This window comes from Gymnogyps californianus, chromosome 15 (genome assembly GCF_018139145.2).
Source record: "Gymnogyps californianus isolate 813 chromosome 15, ASM1813914v2, whole genome shotgun sequence".
In the NCBI taxonomy this organism is placed as follows: domain Eukaryota; kingdom Metazoa; phylum Chordata; class Aves; order Accipitriformes; family Cathartidae; genus Gymnogyps; species Gymnogyps californianus.
In genome coordinates this window covers 7323606-7346825 of record NC_059485.1, presented here as the reverse complement: position 1 = coordinate 7346825, position 23220 = coordinate 7323606, and the positions used below count along the sequence as shown (strand labels likewise).

Here is a 23220-nt window from a genome sequence, read left to right as displayed (position 1 = left end):
ACACGGGAGGGTGTGGGAGAACAGATAGGATTGTGGCAGTTTCAGGTTCAATGTGTTTGTCACAAAGCGTGTGAGAAATTTACAGGAGAGTGGAAATTCTCAGTGTTGCATCTTCTCTGGCTCCTTACAGGCTTTGGCATTCAGGTCAATGGGTGATGCTCCTGAAGAGCAGGTCATACTTGGAGCCTGGTTTTGCCATTGTCTGACCCCAGCACACCCGTGGGGCAGCAGCAGCAGGTTTTTAGCCAGAACTCCAGTGAGCCAGAGCTGCTGACTAGTGGTCATGGCTGAATGCCAAGCTCCCTTGCAGAACGCTGACGCTGACATGGACCAGAGGTAGCTGTGAATTGTGGCGTGCTATGTGTTGCTCCCTGCCCTCACTAAACCCTCCTGCCCTATGCTGATAAAACAGCTCAGGAAACATTGCCAGGGTTGATCATGGTTCAGTTGTGTCAGGCCTGGTACAACTGATGTGAGTCATGGAAGATAAAGAGAGTAAACATGTAGGAACTTTTGCCTTGAAACTTGCTTAATCCCATCAACTGCTCAAAATTTAATATAGAGAAGCTGCAATCACAAAGTCTAAAATATGTCTTCTAAAGCTTGAAAGGGACATTGGCCACTGCTCTACCCACTCTTGGGTAGCCACATTGGCATCACTAAGACCCAGATCCACCAAAGATTCATCCCGTTGTGCACTGAACCACCGATGGTCCCCCTCTGAAGCCTTGGGACCATGCAAGAGTCTGGAGGAAGACACATGGAGGGTAGAAGGAAGTGCAGCCTGCAGAATGATATGGAAATTGGCTTGCACATCAACAGAGAACTAGCCAGCAGGAAGAACAGAGTAAAACCCATTTACATTATTTTGTTTTAGGTGAATTTGTGCTGTGAATTCTGACCTTTATAGATGTATTAGAAACACAAAACTTCCTTCCCAATTTTCTTCATAAACCATTATCTTGATAATGTGTACATGCCAATTCCCATACCCGAAGTGTGTGGAAGGATTAAGGAATAGTTGTTCAGGGATATTTAAAGAAATCTGAAGGTATGCACGAGAAGCTTGTCTGAAAGGTTGCATTTTATTAGGCAACTACTTGTTTTTAGACACCTGTAGAGGCCCTGCACCCGAAATTGATGTCATACAGTGTCTTGTGGTTGTCTACCCCGGAAATGTGGGTACAAGAAACTTCCCTAAAACCAGTTCCTGTTTTTCTTTTCCATTTCCATTCTTTTTAGGGTTCTGCAAAACATATGACTTGCGATGACTCACATCTTGATGAAACAGCAAATTCAGATAGGAATTTTCCAGAGTGCTATTAATTTTGGTGTCGCTTGGCTTGGATTTGACCGTATCAATTACTTTCCAAAATATCAATAGTTATCGATCCCTGACCCTAGGACACAATAGAGGAGTACAGGATGACCCAGCAGCCACTGTGCAACTGCCACCCTACATCTGGCCAGGGGACACTGACACTCCTTATTACTCAAAAAGATAAAGCAAGCAAGGCTCACAGCTATAAGTGGGGTCAAAAGGACAAGGAAGTCTTATGGTCTTTCACACAAGAGCTGTGGGCTTTCCAAAGAAGCAGAAGGTGAAGATTCCTCTGACCTAAACCAGCTTGGCCAGTTTCCTCAACCAGGAAGCCCCCATATTCTGTTGCATCCCACAGTTTTGACACGAATCTGGAAATTTTGTACTTCTTTTTGCCCAGTTGTTTTCCCATTGACATGTTCGGCCTTGTATAAGAAACTGCAAGAGACATCTTAAATGTTTCTTACTTGAGGGTGCCAAGGGAGGAGGGCAGTCAGTAATGGGTGTTGGGTGTGCACGGGAGTGTGAAGCATTTGTAAGATCTTCCAAAGGCACCAGAGAGAAAAAATGCCTTATACATAAACCACATCAAATGTTGTCTCTTTAAAGAGTAATCACAAAAAAGTTCTAATTTGCTCCCTGTAGGTTCACTAAGCAGGAGTGTCTAAACTCATGAGGTAGTTTGGCCAAAGTCTTTAATGAAATTTCTGTTGTGAGAAAATTGTCAGGTAGTTACGATCAATCCAGGAAGTCAGATAAGATGGTGATGGGGAAAGTTTCCTTGGCTGAAGTGGAGCTGGAGGGACAAACATCTCCTTAAATTCCTGTTTGTCGAAGTTGATTTTTTTTTCCTGTATAATTTCAGCGATTTAAGTAATTTTGTGATTTTATATTCCTTCGGTGTCTTTGTTCATTTGGATTATTTGGCTTTAGTTAGAAAGCAGAACCATGTTTACCTGGCTTTGGGATTAGTGTAGTCCTCTCAGCACCAAGCCTCTTAAGGTCAGGGCTGCATCAGTTTCCTCCCAGGCATCTTGGCAGTCCCACACAGCTTTTGGGCAGCCCAGCAATAAACAATTTATCTAGCAATGCCCCCATTCCTCAAAATATTCTAACCCCTCTTAAAAGAAAATATTTTGTTCAAATGACAAAAAGCAACAAAAATGGCCATCTCCCCTGCGATGCTATTGGGTTAGAGATAATTCAGGCTGATGGGGAAATCTGATAACAAAATCAGAGGAGACTCAGATGTTTTGTGACTGATGCTCTAACCCCATTGACCTCTCTGTTAAAGGACGTTACTGCTCCCTTTAAAAATGCTAACTTTTTTTTTTTTAATTCTTATACAACTATTTTAGTCCAGAAGAAAGATCTGCAACCTGCAGATAGTTCAGATTTTCAACTGCAAGAGGAAAGCATTGTTAGAAGAAAAATTGGGATCTTCTATGACCCCAATAATTGGGGTCTTCTATGACCCCAATAAGATGTGAATGGAGAACAAACCCGTGGATATTTAACTTCTGCTCTTTCATGAAGAATTCACAGGTATTAATGAAGCCCATGCTTTTAAGGGGAGCTGTCAGTTTCTGAGCAAAATATTTTAGAAACTGAGTGCTCTGAAGAGTTTCTGAAACATGTTATTTAAGCTGGTTGAAGCTTCTCCCAATGCTTCCATTGCTTTAAGAGCCTTATCCAGCATGCCTTTCTGTGTCGCTGCTGGTATGTTAAAGAAAATACACAAATGAAAAGTGTGATGGAGCTCCCACTTCCATCTATTTGGAAATGAAATGTCCCTTTCTCTTGTCTACACAAAAGTGTCTCCAGTCTGTGTTCCCCAGGAGAAAAACTACTTTTGGGGTTGATCCACCTTTGAGTCAGCTGAATCCACAGTGACTGAAGGTGCCCAAACACATCCTAATCTCTGTGAAATTACTGGCTTGATTCAGATAGAAAGAAAAATAATAATAGAGACATTATAGAGTGAATCTTTAATCTCTCCTCACCTGTTCCCAGAAACCCTCTTTAGAAACTGCCTAGCCCTGATGTGTTTTCTGCATGTGAGGAGAAGACACTGAGCCACGGAGAGCAGTGAGCTGCTCATGGGGCCCAGCCAGGGAGGGCATCTGCTGTGGGAACCGTCCTCCAGACCCCCTGCAACGGGGCTGGCAGGTTGTGAGCGGATGAGGCAAAAATGCTTCCTGGGAAGTCTTTGGAGGAGGGATGTGAGCGAACTCCTAACAGCCCCAGACATCCACCGGCAACACCTTGGGGGCTGTGACCCAGAGATTTATAACCTTGCTTTTTACACATTCTTCCCTTCTGATGCATCTGCTGCAGTGACACATACCCTGTGCTTGGAGACACTCTCGCTTCCCCACCAGCAGCTGTGTTTTCATCACACACCCCGTAAAGTTTTTCAGATGCCTCTCTTGTTTTAGGGTCTTCTCTCTCCCCACTCACTCCCTTTTGCACCTGAGCATCCCCTTCAGCTAAGAACTCCCTCACAGTGAGGAGATCCCCACTGGGAAACAGCAATCACAGACTTTGCAGATTGATTCAATCTATTCTTCACCTCCTCCTCCTTTCTCCCTTTATCTTTCAGTTTTGGGGAGATTCATTCCCTTGCAGGCTTGTTTGCTTTCATATGCCAAGAATGAATCTCTCCCACTCAGGCTGCATTAATGGCACTGTGACACTGAATTTTAGACCCAAGCTTAGTCCAAGGTCACAATTTCTACCATTTCGCAAAACGGTAGAAAGCACAAATTCCATAATGGCTTGTGACTATGAGTTAAGTTCAATATAGCTGGCAGCTTCTCTTAGGCAGAGCTGCAGCAGAACTGACCTCATTGACTGAATGAATCATTTGTCCCCCAGGGGCAGGAATGTTTCTTCCAGGACAGGATTGAAGCTACTTTCTTACAAAAGCACTATCAGTCCCAAGCAGGGAGCTGGAAGCTGCCTGAGCCACACACCTGTCTTGTAGATAGTTCCTAGGCCTGCCAGGCATTTACCATTCAAAAAATATACATTCTTCATCAACTTGAGCTGAACTTTGGCAAAGGGTGTAGGGGGGAGAAAGGAGAGGAAAGGAGGAGGGGAGGGACTCAAGGGGTTCAACTGGAAGTTTTTGTTCAACCCTTGACAGAAATAAATATCCAAATCTGTCCATTTTGGCTCTAGTGCATTTGTTAAATGTGCAAAGGCTAGAATTGTTACCCCATACCAGTTTTCCAATGCTTGGTTTCAAAAATAATAATTGGTTTTTTCGTTAACAAGATTATCCCAGCAGCTTCAAGTGGAAGGAGTAAGAAGTACTCTGGAGGGAGAAAAATGTGAAATGAACCAGTCTGGTCCCAAAAGCAGGTAGTCTCCGTCCTGCCCCAAATTGTCGCGTAGGTGTCACAGAGGAGAACTTGTTCCCACTGGGTTTTTGATGGGGCACATGCCCTCATCGTCCCAGAAGTATTTGCCCACCGCGTCAGGTCAGGAGTAATCAGGGAGTGAGTTGGACATTTAGACCTGACAGCAAAGCAAACCTGCATGCGAGCCCAGTACATTCACTTCTAATAGTCAAGGTTACACTCCAAAGTGGGGTTGTGACACACTTCCCGAACTGGCACTGGACACATCAGACCAGACACGTGGTGGGGCCCTTGATCTGTGCTGATCACCAGAATATCACTGGGGCTAGGGGTACGTGAGAGGCGTGGAAAGATGAGAGCTCAGGAGAGCTTGATACAATCCAGCACTCCAGCGTGTTTTCAGCTGCAGACATACAAAGGAACTCTTCACATAGTTCTAGCTAGAAATGGGCTTTATTTAGCTATTTATGCTTTGATTATGCTGAATAAGGCATAAACAAGACTCACTTATTCCTGTGGCTATGGCTAAGAGATGCTGCATCCAAGACTTAAATAGTTTTGCATGCCTGATCCCTACCTCCCATGTGCTAAGAAGCCTTTAAGCTCTTTTTAGCTGATGAGACATGAGCAGGTGGTCCAATTGTGAACAAAATGTCAGCATCCCTTCCCAGGTACAAAACCCCACTTAGAGAGACAGTCAAGCTATGCTGATAAACGTCAACTAGCCCCAGGCACCACCAACCCCCAAATCTCTGCTTTCAGTGCTAACATTAACTCTAATTATGTTCATCCTAAATCTGCTTCCAGTCTGTTTTCATTACCTTCATTCACGTTACTTTACTATCGCTTGTCCCTGCTTGCTGGTCTGATCTATGATCAGATCTATTAGCAGATCTGACGCAGTGTATTTATATTCCTCATCAGCTTGCATGTGGCACTTCTGCTTTCCTTGACCTGCAATGTAGCTGGTACACTTCAGATGCAAATTTCTTATACTGGAAAACAGCTTCATGACTGTTTTCAGAGTATTATCAAAAGCCTGTTCCTCTTTCACTGAGGTCAGCAATCAGAATAAACATAAACCCTGATGTGTCATTAGTGGGAAGCTGTCCTTTACACTACACAAACAAATAGCATGCATGTTAGACAAGGCATGTAAATAAGGTACCTTTGTTGTATTTCCAGGAGCTCTGGTGGCTTAGAGATCTGCATAAAAGCAAGTTTGTTTTTACGGAGATGCTCACTCTCCAGCTAATTGATCTTTCTAACACCTAGAGAAAACAGTGATGTAAACGTACCTGGGAGATGGCAACTCTGCTTTCTGCAGCGTGGTCACATACAAAGCGGTAGGACAACAAAGGCCTTTTCTGATTTCCCTGTTTCAGTTGTATGCTGGATGGTAGTGCTGTCTGCAGGTTACATCAGGGAACGTTGCATCCCAAGGGCCCGGATTTTTAGATGTATTGAGCACCCGAGGCTCCCACTGTTCGCAGTGGAATGTGTAGGTGCTCTGTGTTTCTGAAAGCATTTACAATTTAGATCAACATTGTATACCTGCGTGAATAAAACCCCTGAAGATTATCTCGGTATTTCTGGAAGGGGTCTAGGTACTTACAGCTTCCCTTGTGCCCACTGAGTGTTGCAGGGTCAGCTCTGAAAGCAGACAAAAGGCCAATGTCATCCCTAGGATAAGTGCACTGTTCCCAGAGTAGCTGCCAAAAGGACATATTTAGATCAGAGGAATGTACTCCCTTCTTCAGAGTTGTAAGATTCTGTAAATGATTGTAATAAGTTGTGAGACCTTGCATGGAAGGTGCTACTGAACAGTAGATCATTATCTCTGGGTGGATTTTATAGGCATTTCTACCATACTCATGAAATAGATAAGGAAAATGATATTTTGAACACATTCTCAAATGTATGTGTCATTTCTGTGTGCTCTCACCCAGTTGGCAAAAGAGACAGATTTTTGAAGGATACTTAATGAGGTGTTACTATCCCAACATAACATGCCAGTGTGTTTACTGAATTTGTATGTAGAGTATTTGCTGATACACAGTCATTCTCAAGCATTTTTTATTTAATAAATGCATTTCTAGTATTTACCATTCACTCTCATCCTTTTAGTTATTTGGTCCCTATTCAACCCACCCTGTAAGACCAAGGATTAACCACCCTTCACAAGGGTTTCTTTTCTTCCATTTCTCAACTTCAATACTGTCATTTGAGTAAGATATTACCATATCCTTTCAGAAGAAAGGCTACTACCCATGCTACATACCCCAAAAGCATATTTCAACTGACAAAGCAGAAAAGAGGAAAGTTCCTGAAAAACTAGAGAAGACTCAGTAACTCCCTTCCTTTGCATGAGAACAGAAATTAAATCAAGGCCCTCCTTGGTCTGTACAACTGAAAGAAAAGGGAAAAGAGTTACACTCCAGGTTCCTTGCAGAATAGTAATTCCTAAAATTTCTAGTAAGGAACTGAATAATTGCAAAACCCCCTTTTGAACATGACATAGTAAGATGTTCCTCATATGAAGCGTGTCTTTCTTGGAACAAACACAGGTGACTACCTTCTTTACAACCAAGGACATGAGACACTGTCCATGTGAGAGGCAGTTATTTGGAGAGGTGCATAATATAAACACCGGATATGATTCAAATGGCCTATTAGTATGCCAAGGTTTCTTCTTCAGTATTTGAGCCCTCTACAGAGATTAATAACCTTTGGATGTTTGAGCAGCAGGTCAAATAACTACTGTATTTTAACTCTATTTATGTGTGTTTTATTATTCGTGGTATGTACTGCCTATCCATCTAAATTATGGGGTTTGGGTTTGGGGGTTTTTTAAACTTTTCTGTAGAAATAGGGACGTGTCCTTCATTAATGCTAAGTCAAGCCAATGCTTGTTGGGATAAGGGAGGCAACCATTTAGGAGAAAGAATTACTTTAAATTCCTACCTTCTTCAGTCACTTTCTGAGCTTCACACAAGCATTCTCCTCCTGCTGTTTTACTGTTTCACACTTGGGCAAGAAGTGAATGCAAGAAATATGTCTCGGACCCAACCCTGAATGGCTGCACATTGCCACTGATGTGTGGAGTCCCCCATTCTGTAAAGCTTAGCACTTTCCTGGGTTGGACCCTCAGAAAGTCAGTAAAGAGGAGTGTCATTCGGAGTTACCTTTGTGAGAGGATTAATGCCTTAATCAAATGACTTGCTCGGAAGAAAAATCAGCAGATGCTGCGGCGTTTCAAGTGCCCTTCAAAACACCAGTAAAAATTCTTTATGGTCACTAAGGTCAGATATGTGTGTGATGGTCCCTATTCAACCCGTGTTTGCAGTTTGCATATTTCTGTGTAAATGTGTGTCTTACAATTAGCTTGAGGATGTGCTTACAGTTGCTTTTACAAGTCCTCATTCTTGACAGTTTTACGGATGTTTGCACTAAGTAGCTTTTAGTGGCATACTGGTGAAACTAGGCACCTTGTTTTCCTTTCTTAAAGGCCCTTGGTTCTAATACCTACAAAGACTAATCCATTTGCTTCAGCTAATCCAGTCTAAAAGTACTCCAGTGCACTTGAAAGGATGTCCTGTGAGCAAAACATCTCACCTTGAGAATGGGGAAAAACTTGTTTTGGAGGTTGCTTCCCTCTGAAGCAGCAACTCCAATTGGCTAATCTATTTAGCAAAATTAATTAGAGGGCCGTGGATTGAGTTTCATGGCAGACTAAAGCCCAGCTTTCTCAAAGAAAGGAATTCATTGTTGAACCTTTGATGGTCTAAAGGAGGAGAGGTGCATTCATATGTTTTGGGTAACTCCCTCATCATTACTAAGATAAAATAAAAAGGCTTTAAGGTTTCTTTCACCAATCACCCCACAAGTTGGCAATTATATAGGATTACCAGTATCCCATAGACCTGAGCTACCAACAGCTATTTTATTCACTTGTGTAATGCATTTTATGGTAACAACAAAAGAGCCCTTCAGGCTATTTTGTGGTCCATACAGATTTTGAAGGAGGGGGAGCTCTTATTTTTGTTTGTGTTTTGAGTGGGGGCGACAGGCAAAAGGGGGTTTGTTCTGCCAAGAGATTAGCATGAAAGAATGAAATGAAATGTTTCGGTCTTGTTCAGTTCTAGTCTAATCAAGCCTATTCTCAAATTAATGAGCTCTTACCGGGGGGAACATCTCTCGATGCTGGAAGGCAGCAGTAAAGCTATGCACTTCTATTTCGAAAAAATGTAAAGCAATATCCTTTTTGGCTTCAGATAAAACAGTGAAAGAAGCATTTTTCATCTTTTAAGGTTTGATTTAATGCTACACTGACTCGCAGGGTTTGTGTTTATTGGAGGCATTTTTCTAGAGAGCTGAACAAATTGCCAATAATTTAAGGGTTAGTATTCTGGTCTATTTTGGCTCATGGTGAATGAAAAGTGTAGGACAAGGAAGTCTAGCAAGGGAAAATAAATTCCAGTTATTTTGTGAAAAGGACTTCCTAAACCCTCTTCATATTATACCAATCTTTCTTAAGTGCCATCTTCTAATAGCCCTTCCTTGCTCTTTCCTGAAGTTGTTCTGTGCTACTCTCACTAGCTACAGAAGAGTCATTCAGCTCTGGAGTGATGGTTCTTCTACGAAGGGAGAAAACTTTCCTTAAAATGTATCATTCATCAATGGCTCACAAGACCACAGGCTGAGGGGCTCCTCCTGGGCTGGGATAAAGCACAGGCACAGGTTCGTAGTGCCTGAGGGCTGTAGAACCTGCTGTTGTGGAGCAACACTGCATGAGAGAGTTCTCTGTGTGCCAACAGATTCAGGTCACCTTGAGGTATTCCACACTGCTTGGAGCAAAATCCATACATTTTCTACAATAACACCCACACACAGTTTTATAGTACCAAAAGCTAAGACTGGCAGATCTTATACTTACACAGTAGGAAATGCCTATTGAAGTCTCATGTGCAATTGTTGTTTGCCCTTTTGTGGGCCCATTATAGAGCTTTTATGAATTATCTCAACACATGATATTTTTCTCACTCTAGCACAAAGAGTGGCTGGGGCTCACTGAAACCATGTGTGGTTTGTATTCTCTTGTAACTTTGTCATTTCAACAGTGTTTTCTGGTCTTACCTACTGTTCTCTATATGCAAGCATTGTACTGAACCAAGGTGTGTTCATATATTCTTTGAGTTTCCAATTATATTGCCACTATAGTTTGAGAATATTTCACAAGCATCAGCTAATCTTTAAAACACCCCTGTGAGATAAGGCCTAGAAGGATTAAGCCCAAACTTGTCATATTTTCTAAGGTGAGTCACGTAGGGGCTGACTAGCTAAATATACTGCGCTTTGATAGGACAAAAGTAGAAATGTACAAATACAAACCTCATTGTTCTAGGTCTAGGTGAGATCCTCATTTACTTTTTTTTGACAGGCTGGATCCTTCTGTGTATCAGGGGAATTTAGGAAAGGAGGAATTCACCGTGAGAGAAGTCAAATGGAAAGTTTCCTCTAAGTTATTTATCTAGCATCACATTGGAGCTCCCTGGCAGACTCGGGGAGAAAATCAATTATTCTGGTCAGGGATTCAGGTCCCTCAACCTCACCATCATCTGTGTTCTTCACCAAGGTCCCTGCCTAATTTACTGTCTGCATTCCAGCTCCTGGGATGTGTGAGGCAATGGCCTGGCTAACAACATCCTCCTTCAGCACAAACCATGATTCATTTCCTCAATATCATTCTCAAATAGTGCTAGAGGCCAAAATGCCAGACGCTACAATTCAGTTGTTCTAACATTTGCTAACAAAATATCCTTGGATTATTTTTTTTAGAAGAAAAATGAAAAAACCAGGGCTTCCCACTGGTGGAAACCTACTGAGTTTCACCTACCCAACCAGCAAGACCGGACTTTGAGAGAAACAAGGTATACCTCTACCTTTCAAGCTAAGAGAGGAACTGCTATCAGTATATATGCAGCATTTTTCTCTGTGGGCAAGCCCTGATGGGGATGAGGCAAATGAGTTGTCAGACAGTCTGCAAGGTGGCAGACAGAAGTGGGAAAAGTGGCCTCCAAATTTGGAAAGGGATATAATGGCATCCCAAAGGCCTATTAGCCCAGCCAATCTTTATCCTCTGCGGCTGCTGCATCCTAGCCCGCCTCTTGCTTCTCTTGGGTACCCACCAGCATCTTCATTTTGTCTTCAGTGCTGTAGGGTAAACTGAGAGAGTGAGAGAAAGACTCCTTGTTCCTTACCTCATATTGAATGGTCTTCATCAGCCTTGAAGAGCACTTGCAAACACATGGTCTGATTGTTGAAGCCACTGTCTTCAAGATCAGTATGGTGTCCTCAAGAGTTTAACACCCTGAGAATGTGCAGGCAGCAATGCTCAGTGATTTCAAAAGTTCTCCTTTAAAAAGCCGTATCCTGGTCTGCAGGTGAGCTCCCCAACTCATTTCCAAGCTCCTACTCCAAAGCAAAACAGCACTGCAAACTTCTGGATGAAATCGCTGCAAAAAGTGTTTTAAAGTTGTTCAAAATATTTTTTCCTCATGTTTCATCCCTTCAAAATAACTGAACTATTTTTGCTAGAACATTCCCCAAAATACTCAGGCAGAGGAATACACCCAGCATGGAAAATTCCAGTAAAGACCATCACAAGGCCTTGTTACCAACTCCTTGTAATTTTGCCAAACACTAACGGGAAGAGACAGGCTGCTGTAGCGATAGCTGCTGGTGTCAGCTCCACGTGGAACGACACCAGGAGCCGATATTGTTGAGTGGTGCCGCATGTTACTTCTGCTAGTGCTCAGAAAACAGAACTTTTTCTTAGTAAATGGTAACGCGACAGGCCACAGTTGTATTTTAAGTGGTTTTACACTTGTAATGAGCTGTAAAGATGGAACTAAACAAGGAAATCTGTATGACAAAGTCACAGAGGTTTTTTCCCAGAAAGGATTGCTATGCTTAAGCAGCCTGGCTTCCTGCAGATCAAGGTCAACAAACTGGAGACTGAAAGCTCAAGGTGAGCTGTCTTCATCATGGGCTGCAGGGCAGGGACTGATTACAGGCAAGGTATGTTAGTGCGAACCAGAATTTAAGTTTATAAATCGTAAATAGGAGTGCAGCAAGAGAGATCCAGTGTCAGAAAGGGCTGGGAACGGGAATCTGTGCAGCCTGTCTGCAGGCCAGCATGAAGGTGCAAACATTTGTGGGATGTGGCAAATCACAAAATGTCTTTCAGCTAAAAGCCTCGCTAAAATGCAGCAAGTGTTCTTTTCAAATAAAGCTTCCTCTTATTTATCTACCTCAGCCACATAAGCTTTTAATTAGACCATATGCATAGCTTCATAGACAGCTCCCTGAAACTGGAAAACTCCAAGAAAGCTTTTCCAAAGTGAAAGCCATATCAAGTTGCCCGTGTTCACAGCATGCCTTTCTCTAGAGAAAGAAGCAAAATTAAGAGTTCAAAGCAGATGACAAACACCAACACACCTGAAATGGCTTAAGGGCTTATTATTATTGCTATTATTATTATTACTATGTCTTACAGCAGTCAAATGCATTTCAGCTCAGAGACTCCTAAGTCCAAAAAAGAAAATCCAGCTGGAAGTACTGTCACATCTTTCTCCTTATCTACCTTCTCTTCAGATGCCATCTGACACATTTTCGTGCTTGCTTTCATGACAAACATGAATCATTCATACATAACAGTATCACTCAGGCTAGCAAAACATCTCTGGCTCAACTCGCCCTGTAGCCTTTTTATGAGGCTGTCTATCACTCCACATAGTTGGCAATGATGTGTGGACTACCACAGATCTGTTTCTGATCATATCTTCCAGTTACACTGCAAATGAGAACTCCTAATATGGGGCTATCAGCAGACAAATTGCTTAAGCCTAACAATGCCACATGAAGAAGTGTAAACAACTGGAATCTGCTCCATTTAAGCAATGCACAATGCTTGCATTGTGTGCCCAAAACCAACAACTGGAAGGATCATTTCTGGATTTTTAAGCCGGTCTGTTGCCAAAGCAGAATGGGAAAGCACACAAAAAAGGGAATATTTTAATGCATCTATTGACACCACTTCAAACTGGAGCAGGATGACAGAAAACTCCAGTACTTGGAAAAATCAAATGCTTTGCCCTTGAAATTCTCCCTGTGAACTAGTTTTGGGAAGACTGAGAGAACTGAGAACAAACAGTAAACAGAAAAACATGTCATCCCTCAGACTCTGGTTTTATTGGCACAACAAAATGAAGGTGCAGCTGGAAAACTGGTCATCCTATGAACATTACCTTTCCTCCAGCTACCACAGCTAAGAGGAGCATAGAGGGCTGCAGTCCAGGTTGGCAGTCCTAGCTTCAGCGCTCTCTCTCCCGTAGCACTGACACTTACCTGGCTGTAGCATTTTTGCTAGATTAAATGTGTAGACTTCTCTATTTTTTTTCTTCTGTCCCTATTCATCTCAAAACACAGGCAAAGAAAATTGTCTCACTCTCTGGTGACAAGCTGTGGAGTTTCATCCTCTCTCCTGTCCAAATTATTTAGGAGAGCACTGGAGGTAGAAGAAGGGGACATGCATTGAAGGAACCCATTGTAAGCTGCTGATATCCAGCTCCAAGGACTGAGAAAGGTGTACTAACTTTCAGTCACTTAGATGGCACCAGCAGAAACTTCATTTGATGCAAGCTGGCCATGATATCTGGACTTCTCGTTCACCACAGAGCCCTCGTTTCTGTACTGTCTTTCCCTGCGTTGTTGTTCTTTTCTCTGCTAGAGATGAGGGAAAAACTGAAGGTGTGGAGAGGACTATTCCACACCTACCCACAGGGGAGAATTGGAGGTTGAGATACTTTCAAGACAAGTTCTCCTTTTTTTGCTCCAGAAGGAGGCTACCTATTTTTTTACATTTTAGGAAGACTGATATCATTCAGTAAACATAACACTCTAAAACAGAGAGGCATCCACAGTCACAGGATGTACAGCCTGAAGGACCTGGCAAGAGCCCAAAGGAAAGCACCTTTGAGGGATGAAAGTGTCCTCGGTTAATAAGGCTGTTTATTTGGGCATCTCTTGTTTTTTGGATTTTTTTGTGACAACAGGATGAAAGTCTTCAGTCACATCAACTTGGAAGCTAATCTACATCTATTCATAAACCCTTCCTGCTATGATGTAGTTTGTGCAATCTCAGCTATGAAATCAAGCACTGTAGCTTTCTCCAAAAAGTCTTTTGCCATCCTTGGATGAACATGTCCCACTTTTGCTCCCTCTAAGAGATCACTCCCCAAGAGAGAGAAAAAAATAAGCCTTTACCTCATGTACTGGCTGATGTTTATTGCTTCTTCCTAGTGGAGGAACCCTTGGAGCTCCACACCAGTGTGGTCACACCAGTTTTCTGGACATGGAAGAAGGCTGTTGGCTTGGAGGAAGATCTCAGAGGAATCATCACTTATTTATTCCCCGTATTCACCCAAAACTAGCATAAGAGTCTCCCCAGGGAACTGTAGCCAGTAGTTTCATGAAGACCATGATCAACCAGGTGACACCTAGTCTGCTGTCGTTGGGACTTTCCCCTGCTGTGGCTCTCCATAAGTATGCTGCTTCTGACAGGGTTCACTTGGGGACATTTTGCTTGTGACCCACCATTCCTTACTTGTTATATAGCATAGAGCAAATTCTTGCAAAGAAATGTGAACAAAAGCATTCTTAATTGTGGTTAGGAATCACAGGTTGTGACCCCGGGAGGAAATGTCACACCTTCAATGAGCATTTTTACTTTTGTAAAATTTAGAAAGTCTTGTGGATGTATCTATCAACAGGGCAATTTCTTGCTGATTGATTATACACACAATTTTAATACAGTAAATCTGAAGAGAAAACATGTTGAAGTCAAGAGAAGGAAATGGACCGATGTATCCTGTCAAATTTCAGTGACCAGATCATGAATCTGGAAGAGGAAAGCTTTCCATAAAATATGAACTGCGGCATTTGACATAAAACAAAACAAGTGAAGTCAGAACCCGAAAGACTGCAGGACTCAGGGAAATAAATGGGTTGCTTGATGAATCAACATATTGTTTTCTTTTTGGGGATCTTTTTCACCGCTGATAATTTTGCTCCTGAACAAAATGAAGCAGGGAATTGAAATTTCATTGCACAGAGATTTGGGGATTCCAGCAACTATATCATTCCCCTTCAGAGCAAAATTTATTTTCTTTCACATGGAAAACTTTTGCTTTGATAGAAATTAAAAATTGTGTTTCACTCATGGCTGTTTTCTAATTTAAAGTAATATATAATGTAATATTGATTTCTAAAAACAAATGACAATTTCAAAAGAAAATAATATATCTGTGGTTTTTTCAAGTATGGAGCTAATTTAGGATGTTTCAACATTATTGGAACTTTTTCATCACTTTTTTTGAAATGAAATTTCCCCAAAAGCAACATGAGCTCACAAACTGCTTTTTTATTATTATTATTTTAGTGCTACTGCATTTTACTGATGGGAAAAAAATGCTTCTCCATCAAAGTTTTTTTCCAATGAATACTACTCCTGAGTCAAGTAGGAGCGTGTCTGAAAATCTTTCAGATGGAAGATTTATTATGTATCGTTGGGAAAAAAAAGCTATTCAGGGCCAAATTCTGATACAAGCTGGTTTGTGCAAATATACTGAGCTCCAGCCAGTGCAAATGAGGCCTCTTCAATGTAATGTACTTTGCGCTCCCAAAAAAGAGAGGTACCCAGTAAAAAGGGTCAAAAACGTTAACGTGTGTATGTGCATGTGCACACACATATGTGTACGAACACAGCCACTCTGTTACTGCTCCTGGCACTCAAGAAAAGCTTTCTAGATCATTTTAGAAATATATATGTTCAATGTTATGGCCCATAGCCATATGATATTCAGGTGTTTTTATTGGCTCCCACTTCTTTAATGTTATTTTTAAAAGAGCTTCTTTTTTTTTTTATCTTGTGAGAGAGAATTTTATAATCCTATGACCAGATATATCGACTAAATTTTGATATTAATGAGCAAGACCACATTTGCCAAGAAAATCAGCATGTAGCTTGCCTGCCACTAAGAGCTTCCCCACAGGACTGTTACTGGATGTTAAAAAAATGCTCACTTTATGGAAGCACGACAATTTGTGGATTAAAGAAGTGCCCAAACCAGCAAAAGGGTTAAGGAAGTTGTGGTAGAAGTAAACCAACATGTTTCTTGAGTACAATTAATTACCCTCACTACAACAACTTTTATTTTTAGGAAGATGGTAAATAGAAAGATGTCTGTGTTGCCAAGCTTCAGAAACTCACTCAGCCCAAAGGTTGTCTGAGAATGTTAGTCTGATAATACGGCTTTACAGACAAAAACATTGTGATGTGTGTCAAAATATTGCAAAGGGGTAACTGCTCTGCCAAAATGAAAGCCAGCCCTAACAGATGTGAAGCACAAGCTGGGGTGATTCAGCCCGTTCCTATAAACAAGATGCAATGGAAAGAGGTTGCATAATTAACCCGATGCCCTAATAAACAGTATTTAATATGCCATCTATTTAAAATTAAACTGCTGTCAAAAGCAGCATTTTTATTTCTCATTTTAATTTTGTTCGAAGCAAATAAAGTCCTGTCTGCGGTATTGCCCTAGGCAATGACATTAACTGTTCCAAATGTGGGTTTTGTGGCCTGATTTACAATGTTATGGAATGACCAACATTATATTGCTGTTTGAGTGACCTGGATACAACTGAGAAACACCCGGCACTCCTCCGGAGCAGGGAGCAACGACAACTTAACGCTCTCCTTGAGCCACCTGGATCCTGTCAAGTGCAGGCATAAATCAAAGCAACCTTCACATGACAGAGGCTTGTCCAGGCTGAGACTAGGTCAGACCCACTCCTTCAAGCAAACTAAAACTAAACTGTAAAAAGTTGTGGTATTATTATTTGCTTTGTAGTAACTCCTAAAGTCATTTCACCACACAAGCGGAGGAAGTCACAGTCCAGAAGAGTCAAACTGTCTTCTTTCCTGTGCTTTGGACTCATCTGCACCTGCATCCAAATTTCTTGGACAAGTTTGGCCTTGAGCACAGGCTTGGCTTGCACTTCAGATGTAATATTGACACTATCACAGAGGACAAACAATTTACCTATTTTCACACCACAGACTGGTGGCAAAGGCAAGGACAGGACTTAGGGCTCCGGAGGAGTCAGTTACTGGGCTCTGCCCTGGACCCCAGTGCCTGCAGGGAGAACAGTGTTGCCAGTTAGATAGATCTGAGCTTTTCAGATAAGATTGAGTCTAACAAAGAGGAAGATATCTGCGGGTGGTAGAACTTCAAAATAGCACCTCTCTACATGGAGGAAAGCTTCTAGTTCAGGAACCACTTGACAATTACACAATTTTTAGTCTTCCCTAACCTAACTGAGATAGACTGTAATAAACACTCATATGACATATATATTTCATTTAGAGTAGTAAATATTTATTCTTCTAGAGGTCCAGAGCTCAGCAGCACTGGATAACTGAAGTTATTCTTGTATGTACTGGCAGTCTTCGCTTACCCCAATGCTACCACATGTTTACTTCAGCTCTGACATGCAAGACCATCCTTCCTTATTTATCGTCCATTGTGACCATCGTGTGAGTGGAGAATGCCAATCACTCCAAACCGTGCGGAGCTTGTGGTAGGGCTCGTGTTGTGGTGACAGCTGTCCTCTGCAGTCAAGGAAAAGATTCTCTGTAGGTGGCATTTTTCATATTCAAACAGACAGAATTGTGGTTGAATTTCTGTATAAAAATGGCAAAGTGAAAGGTAGGAGCAACAGGTAAAACTACTGAAAATAAAGAAGACGTAATTGCCCATTAATGCATTTTCTCTCTTCACTGTTGGTGGAACAGGCTAAGAATTATCCATAAAAATCCGTAAAAAAATATCTTCCCTGCTGTGGAATTCTGCTTTATTTCTTATTGGCTCCTATGCAGTCCTTATCGCCAGAGTATAAACCATTTCACTTCTGAAACATCATAAAGTTGCTGCCATTAAAGCCCTGGTAATTAAAGCTTGTTTGAGATGGAATGGCCACAGAGTTTGTAAGCCACATGAGAAAATTCCTAAAGCTGTCTTTTCCAAGGAGTTTTGATCAGAAACTCTTTCCAGATATGGGCAGCTGAAATGTTATAGAGACAATCTCAAGGCAATCTTAATTCCTGTAACATTGATTTACTTAGGAGCTCATAGCTCAAAATAGGCTTTGATGGCAATAGCTTATCTCCTCGAATCTGATAAACTCTGAGGACAGATGTATTGCTACAATTAACATAGAGTATATACTGTAGAAAGCAAGGAGGAAAATAACTAGGCTAAGAAAACAGGCACTCCTTAATGCCACCTCTCTTACACTGTACACTTCATAGCCAGGCTCCACACTAATTGTAGGACTCATGAGTAAGCTCCAAGGAAAGAAATGTATACTGGGAGGCTCCCCACCATGTCTGAGCTCTTTCCAGAGGTGATTTTTACAGCCTAATTAACATCTGTCACCACTCTCTTCCCTCATCTCTTCTTGGGGAAGAAAGCTCTGCTGTGGCCTTGTGTTTTGTGAGGCCAGGGGCAAACTTGAATCATTAGATTGGATTTCTGAATTGCTGGTTCAGTGTGATTTTGCTGTGTGTTTATATTTTAAAAGTCCAGGCATTTGTAGAAGAAACTGAGGACATCTGTGATGAGACTGTTCCTGCAGAGATTCTTCCCACACTTTCAGACCCTCCTGAAGAAAGCTCTCCCTTGTCTTGCAGACACAGGTCTGGTAGAGAAGGTGTCCCATGATGTGGGAGTTATCACTCTTCATTTTCATATATTGAGTATCCCAGGCACAGGCTATTGGTCTAGGGTTTGGACTCAGGGGGAAGGCAAAGGAAAAGTGAGGCTGGGAACTACACTGCGACCATAACAACAATCTTACCAACGCAAAGTAACGCAAGGAAGGCAGTCCAGTCTGTGTAAGTCTCCCGTAAGACAGCATGAAACACTATCTGAAAACCAAATGCTAATGTCTTCTCTAACACCAAAATTCTTTAAAAACTCTTCTTTGTGCAGTCAACGATGGTCAGAAATTGCTTCTTGGAGCTATCCCTCAAAACCACGTAAACACAATCAAACCACAAGTTACCGCTCTGTCTAGCTAGCTTGACGAAAATAACATGAGGGTGAAAAGCAAAGCATTTCCAAGTGACCAGTCGAAGGTTGTTTGTGCCGCGCCGTGTCATGGGGAAGGACACAGCAGGAGAAGAGGTGCTGTTTCTTGTACGTTTTTCTCATCACCCGAAAAAACAGGTGTTATTTGCAAGGAAGTGTCCACTCAAAGAAAGAAGATGGGAGAAGGGAACATGAAATAACATGGTAATTCCATAAAATTTCTCAGGTGCCTACCTTGGCACTGGCCCAGTGCCAATCAACAGTTAAGGGGTGTTTAGCAAAGCTGGTTGAAACCTGGAATTTCCCTTTGAAGCCAGGGATATTACAATCTTCTAATTTTTTTTTCGTACCTTACTGGAAAAACAACATGAAAAGTTGAAATTTCCTATGAAATGGAGATCCTGAGTGATTTTGCTCTGATAGCATCAGAACATCCTATTGCAAAGATTTGTTTCAACATGCCTGCAATCTTCACAAGGCCACAATGCTTCACTTCCATGGAATTGTTCAGGGTTTTATAAAAACACAAATTCAACAGGAATTTTTGAGTGAAAATACAATCTTTTGTTTTCACCAAAATGGTGGTTTTCAGTAACTTCCCCCTGAAAAAACAATCAGTTTGGCCACAGCTTTCCTTCATTGAATAAGTATACTCCTTCGGAAAATTTCCACAATCTCAAGTCCATTTCCAGTTAAGCCTATGCAGAGAAGTTTTGCAAGCGCTTACATGTTTGCAGGAGCTGCGCCATGGACATATCATCACAGTTCCAAGTTGTTTAATCTTTTGTCTAAGTATAAATAGATGAGTGAATATCAGTAATTTCCTCCATCCCTCTAGCTGTAGGGAGTTTATCTGCGCAAGGGAAGGCTTTAGGATTAGGGCCAGTCATTGGGGCTGTTTCCAGGCTATCTGTTCAGGAAGGCTCATGAGCTGTTCGAAGATAACACCCTGTTCATATTTGGCCTGATCAGCCGTGCTCCAAAGGGCATCCCACATCAAACCGCAGCACTGATTTAAAGAAACAACAGCTCAGCTGTTCTGTGCCTTGCTGCTTCTGGTGCAAAACAGGAATTTTCCCAGGAGGCTGAACTGACTAAAGGGCCTCTTTTCTTCCATTTGGCTGCTTGGGCCAACCTTCCATTTCTTTCATTCCCTGCTGATTTGGGACCTGCCAGTGAGCAGAAATCACCTTTTCTCCATTGACTTGACTAGCCCAGTAAAACTGGAAGCTGTGGTTGGCTTTCTTCAGGACAGATCTCCTGGAGTTTCACGCCAGTTTACAGGAGCTTTTGCTCCTATTGGCCATGGTCACTGCTCTTATCTTTTCCCATAAGTGTTATCAATGTTTTTCTTTTCATCAGAAATGTCTTCTTTTTCTCCCTCTTGATCTCTAGTGGGTCACTCGCCTACCAAATATTCAGCAAAAGGGTGAGCATTCACCCTGATGAACTTGGATCCACATTTCTTCCCAGTCCCACCACTCTCCTCATATGACCCCAGTTTCCGCTTTCCCTGTCCAAGTCCTACAGCTAAAAAAAACAACGCCATCATGGTGGCTAGCTGACATAACCAGATAAAGACAACACAGCTCATGAGGAAAACTTGGAAGGGAAGCCCTAAAGTTTGGATTACACTACACAAGGAGTTAAACATTATCAAAATAAAATGCACTCCCTCCAAAAAAAAGGTTCCTATAGGATCTCGTTACCCCCATAAGGATTAAAACCTGTGCTTAAGCTGGGCAACTCTCCTGCTTGGTAATGCCATAATTTAGAAGTTTGCTGAGCTACAGCTATTTGCAGTTGTTAGACTGAAATGTCCTTTCATCTCTGCAATCATCTCATTCAGTCCCCTAGCATTGTGGGGACGCAGGCGAACCACTATAAATAACTGAGCCTTTTCATGTCAGCTGGTACAAATACCAGCCACTTCGAACAATCTGACCTTTCTTGGGGATTCTGACCAATCTGCTGTGGAAGACGGCTAATATCTTTCAGGATTTTCCATGGTTAAGGTACATATAAAAATTGCTAGCTGCTTATATGCACTCCAGATGCTTCCTGGCTTGTTTAATCTGGCTGTGACACTTTGTTCTGTGGTTAAAAAATGAAAGTAATGTCCCGGTTAATGATTTTTGATGAAACCCATTATTCTCACAGCTATTTTTAAACACTACGGAAGGCAAATCAATCTAACACACCTACAAGACTAATATTTTAATAAACTAACAGAGACAGTGGTCTAAAGCCATGGTATTTTTCCTCTGAACTCTTGTTTTTAAATGAAACCCTGTGAGGTTACCTTGGCATAAAGGAATGCCTTTGCATAAAGAAAGCAAAACCTAGAAAATAAATTGCTATTGGTGTCTCCTGAAGTTCATCTTCAGCTTTAAATGGAAAACAAAATAGAAAATGGCTTCAGCCTAATAATTAGCAAAAGCTGATGAAGGATGTTACTGTAGAAGGTATTAAATTATTATAAGATTTCCCCTTCTTCCACACACCTGTTAAATGGAATGTGATAATGCCTCACTTATTAATATCTTATGAGAAAAGTCAGAGGGGATGTATCCTTGATCAAGAGGTATCCATTTTATACTTACTGCTATAGTTCGTTCTGGAATATAAGACGAATCTTGCCTCTGTGAGAAACTGAAGATATTGATCTGGTTCTTAGTCATTGTAACCAGAAAGCTAATGAGAAAAGGTTATAAAATATGGAAAATAATCTAGACTGTGGCTTGCTTCCTAGCTTTGCTAGAAGCTGTACTGAAATTTCAAGAGGATTTTTCATGTCTGGCATCCCCCCATTCATTCACGCTGTAGCTGAGAGGTTCACCCACAGCTGCCCCATTTATAGGAAGCATAGCAAAAAGGATCACAGTTTTCACCCACCGGGAGAAACAGCTTAAGGAGGTAAATCTTGGAAAAAAATTAGATTATTCACAGAGTGAGGCACTACCTGACAGGAGCAAGAGTGGCTGTATCTAGCTCACCAGATTTGTTAGGTTTCTTAAGCCACTTTGCATTCCCTCATGAGCATAGTGCATCTCAACTATACATGTTCATTTGTTTCAAGATAACATATTTCCAAAACAGAGAGAGCAGAAATGTATCATCTTGGTCTAAAATACATTTTAGACTTTTACCATGCCCTTTCTTGGGGTTTGCTTTCTTCCATTTTGCCCTTTTGCTGCTTAAAGAAAAGTTCCCTGTTGTTACAGTTAGTTGAGAAGCTATGTACCTAATAGAAGATGCCCAAGAGCACAGAGCACAGGTCCTCATTCTGTAGGATCAATATATTTGGTCTGGGACTGCAAGATGAATTCCCTACCATGTCCTTATATCAGCTCTTCAGTTGCCCACAAGTAAGCAAAGCAGTGTGACGGTGAAAGAGTATTTGCCTACTTGTTGTTGCAGAGTAAAGCTGGAGATAATGAAATTATTGCCACATTATGAAAGTGTATGCAAAAACATATTGTCTTCAAACAAGTAGATGCTGATGTGAAATTTGAGAAGCCCTTCACCAGTTTAAAAATGCAATAGATTTGAAGGACATCAATGAGGAAAGGTGAGGAAGGACTGAAGGGAAGGGGATCAGCAGGAATACTTCCCCACCTCCTTGCATTGCTTTCCCCGCTCCCCAAAAGGAGCACACAAGTTCTCCCACAGCTTCTGAGAAAAACTCACAGAGCGCCTCAACTCTCCACTGTGCTGGGTAGTCCACAGCCAACGCAGCCACTTATTTCTTATCCCGGCTCTTCCCGTCGAAGCTGAACTTGCTCACAGCTATGTGTTGTGCTTGAGCAAGTGGCTGTGGTTTTACATTTGCCCCTTTGCAGTAAATAGATGAAATTTTCAGACACATTTCTCAGGGACTGTGCTGTTGCTGCAGCTCAAGCCAGGAGCTGTAGCAGGGAGCACAGAGCAACCCCATGACCGGCATTAGCAGTACTCACTCTATTAAAGGCAGCCCTCAGAAAAGGAGAGAGTTACTGAATGTCAATTAAAATGCTTCAGTGATTTAAGCGGGCAACTTCCATGCACTACTTTGTAACGCTACACCCCTCCGTCTCTAGTTAACGGCACTGCTCTTACAGCAGCCCCTAGTAGGTGAATTTATGCAACAGCATTGACAGTGACCTTAAGGAGGGATCATTGAACTATTCTCCTCGCCTGAAATTCGTAACTCTATCTGCTTCCTCTGCGGGAGAGGATGAGACAAGGAGGGGAGGGAAGGAGCCGCTCATTGACCACCCAGAACGAAGGAAGAACCTGAAATTACTTTGTTAGCCTTGATTCTTCTTGGTGCACATCCTAG

General features: G+C 41.9%; 1 protein-coding gene across 1 annotated transcript in view; it reads right to left on the bottom strand.

Moving 5' to 3' along the window:
- Positions 1–1452: 1452 nt before the first annotated feature.
- Positions 1453–23220, bottom strand: part of PDGFA (platelet derived growth factor subunit A) — a 135075-nt gene continuing 113307 nt past the window's right edge. Inside the window, exon 8 of the transcript XR_007767334.1 lies at positions 1453–1462. The gene's annotated coding sequence lies outside the window, so the exon portion shown is untranslated. The remainder of the gene's footprint in view (positions 1463–23220) is intronic.